The sequence below is a fragment of the Sciurus carolinensis genome, chromosome 2 (genome assembly GCF_902686445.1).
Source record: "Sciurus carolinensis chromosome 2, mSciCar1.2, whole genome shotgun sequence".
Taxonomy (NCBI): Eukaryota; Metazoa; Chordata; class Mammalia; order Rodentia; family Sciuridae; genus Sciurus; species Sciurus carolinensis.
Genome location: NC_062214.1, coordinates 82,367,350 through 82,371,585, shown reverse-complemented (window position 1 = coordinate 82,371,585; position 4,236 = coordinate 82,367,350).

The following is a 4,236-nucleotide window of genomic DNA, read 5'->3' as shown; positions in this document are numbered from 1 at the left end:
AACCTAGGACACGGGTGGAATGAACTCTGCAGGGCTGAGGAAGGAGAAAGCCTTTGGAGGACAGGTGATGAGGAAGTCGGGTGGTGTATAGAAGGGGACAGAGAGGACTGACTGAGTGGCACAAGTTGCATGTCCCCTCTTTATGTCTGTAAACGTGTGCTCAAGTTCCTCCTCCAGGGCTGGCCCTCTCTTTGCCTGTGCTCATCCTTCACTCTCCCTCTCCTTGTCCTCAGCTCTCAGCATCTTGGTGTTTCACAGCCACATGAAACACTTGCTTATTCCTCGCTCCTTGGGAGAGTCACTCCCTCTCCCCAGAGAGTGGCAGCTCTGAGCTGTCTTCCCCAGCTCAGTCCTGGGCACAGAGCAGTTCATCCTTGTATTCACTGCAGGCAGGGAAGGACCAGAACCACATTAATTCAGGTCTTTGAATGCAACTGACTATAGCTGGAGTTTACTTCTGCACTTGCCATGAAAAAAGGATTTCCCAGCAAACGAATAATGTAAATGATGCTGCCAAAGGGCGCTTAACCTATTTAAAGGAATAATCTATTTAAAAAATCTTTTAGAAGCCCCTATTTACCCAGAAACAATTGATATGGTAATTGCAAGTCATTCTTTTTTCCTTTTTTCTTTTATTTACCAGAGAAGATTACTTAGGCTCTGTTGGCCCACTCCCACGCTCTGTGGCTCTGTGGTGGGAACGCTCTGTGGCGCTGTTGGGGAAGACTACCTGCCAACCCTCAGGGAGCTGGGACTGAATGTTGTGTATCCTCGCAGGCTGCAGGTATAAAATAGGGTCAAGAGTACCGCCCTCTCCTGGTTGACTAAAGTGGAGAGAGATTTCCCAAAGGACAAAGCATTCATGGGGTCACCTCACCTGCACTTCCAGGGTGTGAATTGACAGGTCTATGCAGATGGCAGTAGACTCAGCTAGGATGAAGGGGCAAGATTTGACCTGAGCCTGATAGCAGGGGATGGATGGTCAGATGGAGGTGTGTGTGTTAAGGGGCAGGATAGAGATGGAGGCAGGGATTGTCCATTGCTTGGCTCAAGATGGCACTCGAAGGAGCCCCAGGCATCACGGGGGAAGCAGCGGCCCCCTGAGTGCCAGTACTGCAGATCAATGTAATTTCTTGGCCTACAGATGGATTCTGCTTCCTTAGAGTTTAATTGGCTTGTTGGCTTTGGCTCAGGGAAGAGAAAGAAGTTCTTTCTCAAGGAGAGGAGCTGTATTAGAGATGGCCACCATGTTTCCATCCCTGCTACACTCCCCCCAGAGGCATGATGGGTCAACAGACAGGTCATCAGTCTTAGCCCTCCCCAGGCCCCAGCAAGGGCACTCCCTGCCTGGTAGTGTGGCACGAGGCAGGCCAAGATGGCTGGGTTGAAGGGCTCCTAAGGATGGTGGTCTGGCCCTGTGTGCCTATTCTGCTTCTGCTCTGGTGGCCCTGGAGGGTGGTGGCCCTGGATGAATGTGTGCATTGGGCGGTGAGGAGGGAAGGGAGAGAGTAAGAGGAAGAGGACAAAGAGCGCCCCCCACAAATCTGGAAATGTCAGCGGCTGTGGAAGGGATTTCCCAGTCTCTTCTCCACTGTATTGTTGAACTCAGATGGGGAGGAATTGCCCAGCAATTGAGAACTAAGCTCAGAGTAGTACCCAAGAGGCATCTTCCCCAACTCAGTGCCATGTCCTAAGGATTCTGCTATATACCTTCATGGGGTTCCATCTTAGGATAAGAGCACGGGCATTGGAGGTACCCTACCACGGAGGGAGGGACATCTCAACAAACTGGGGTTTTCCTCTTTGCATCCCCCACAAGACCAGTCTCTCCAAGGGGGTTATAGGTGGTAGTGGTAGCTGTGGTGGCAGCTGAAACCTTTCCTCCCAGCCTCGCTAACCTCCTCTCTGCTCCTGTGGTTTTCCTAATAAACACCTCTAAAATATTTATGAAGGCAACTTCAATGAAGTAGCACAACATTGCTTTAAAGTGATCTTCTTTCAATCGGTAGTTGAACATGGACTCAAATTCCCAAGATCCTGAGGGCAGCCCTTCAGGGTTTGAAGCTCCAGGGTAGGCACTCATGTTAATGAGCTTTCTCAGGGAAGGGGGCTCCAGGCCTGGTGGTAGGGGTGGAAGTGTGACCCTGTGACAGAGGGCAGGAACTGGACTCTGGATTAGTGTTGAGGTGGTCAGGGAGGCAAGTGAGCTTTCTGGAAGAGCTTCTGACAAGGGAGAGAGCTGAGGATGGAGTTACTCTAGAACCATGGGCAGCATCCAAACTCTGCCCTGGGAAACAGAAGCCCAGAAGCTTGGGAGCACAGATTCCTGGGTCAATGCCCCACCTTGTTGATAGGAATGGGAAGGGCTGTACTCTAGGAGAAAGTCATGAATGTCATGGGTTGGTCGGGAGGAGCCTGGGGTGCCTTGACTCCTGAAGAGCTGGTAGCTGAGCAGGGCTACCCCAGCAGCCCTGTGAAAAGTCATGATAGCGAAGCCTTGAACCTAGGGGCACTTAAACACCGAGCCTACCCAGCCCTTTTTTTCTCTTTGGTACTGGGGATTGAATTTGGCTTTGAACGTGATCCTCCCGTCTCAACCTCCCGAGTACTAGGATTACAGGCGTGTACCACCACGCCCAGGGAGTAATTTCAAAATATGCATGTGAGCCCAGATTTGTATCTCTGGCCTGTGAAAGTCCAAGCGACTCCTTCCTGCCCTCCTTGCACAACTCCTGAGCTGTCTTCTCCTGTCCAGCTAGGATGGCACCTGTCCTGGCATAGGTGGGGAAATCGAGGTTCTTCCCTACCTCCTGCCTCTCCCTTGCCAGAAGGAAAACCCTGTCCATATCTCTGTGGCAGGCAGAGAGAAGGGAGAACTTCATGGAGAAATCTGGGAAGGAGGGCTCTTCCTTCACCTGTTGGTCCCCAGCAAAGTCTCTTTCTAACAAGAGCTGTTTTCATCCCCATCACCTAAAGCCCAGAGCAGCTCTAATTAGGTGTCAGCCTGGAATCTGACAGGAAGCATTTTAATTATTAATTTGAAGTGTGCTGAGCATCAGGATGGAGGAGGGCTGGTTCCTGAGCTCACACCAGCCCTGTCTGCTGGGACCTCATTAGTGACACCTCACACCTCTGGGCCTTCCCTTCCCAGCCAGGGCCTCTTTGCTACCTGCCCCCCAACCCCAGCATCCTATCGCTGATCTCTTGACCTTCCCTGCCTCTTTTTTCCTAAGCTCTTTGGCACAGTGTCTTTTCTTCCCATTAGTAGATGGAGGAGACTGAGACCCAGGGAACGCAGGGGTCTGTCCAATGTCACAGTGTGTACTAGCCACAGTCAGAGTAGAACTTTGGGGTTTCTTTTTGGGGCTCTTTGGTTCTTGCCTGCCAGTGAAGGTAGACTTCTGCAGGGCTGCCCCTAACCTATTGTGTGCCATCTTCATAGCACACCATCAAAAGTGACAAAGTTTCTTCAATTTTTTTTTTGTTTTTGTTTTTAGGTTTAAATTTTTTTATGCATTTCTTCAATTTCTTACATGCATCTGACATTTTAAGGAGTGGTTTACTTGCTCCATTTACACCCATGCCTTCTGGGTTCTGGGGTCCCACTGCTTATCCTGTCCCAGGAAAAGTATAATCAAGTCCTGTCAAGGACTAAGAACATCATAGTGCCTGTTTTCTTTCTTGCCTCCAATCAAAAAAGATCCATCCTCAGCTCACTGGTTGTTTTCTGGATTTAACTCCTGACACTTTCCTGTGGGGGTCTGTCTCTTCTGTCACGTGCCATTGTTTCTGCATTCTGGATTCAGGGCCACAAAGTCCTAGATTGGAATGTAACCCAGGGGCTGAAGAATGCCTGGTTTCACTTGTGTCCAACTTTGATATGGCTGGTGAGGTCGAGGTGACTTTCCAGGCTTCCTTCCTTGTGTGGTTGGCAGACCTCCACCTTCCTAGGGCATCACTGCCTCTGCTTGTATCCAAGGCTTCATGCTTAGCAACCTGCATGCAGCTGATGGCCTCTAGTTCATTTCTGCATGCAGCCTTCCTCAGTGTTAGATTCCATGCTATAGTGCATACGGAGTCATAACCCGCTAGTAGAGATAAATATTTATGCTAATTTTATCTAGGAGGAAGCAAGGAATGTTAGAGAAACAGGAGAAGACCTTCCAGACATGGTGATATTTGAGTTGCAACTTGGAGAACTCTTGGCATATCAGTTATGGTGCAATCAATGGAAGC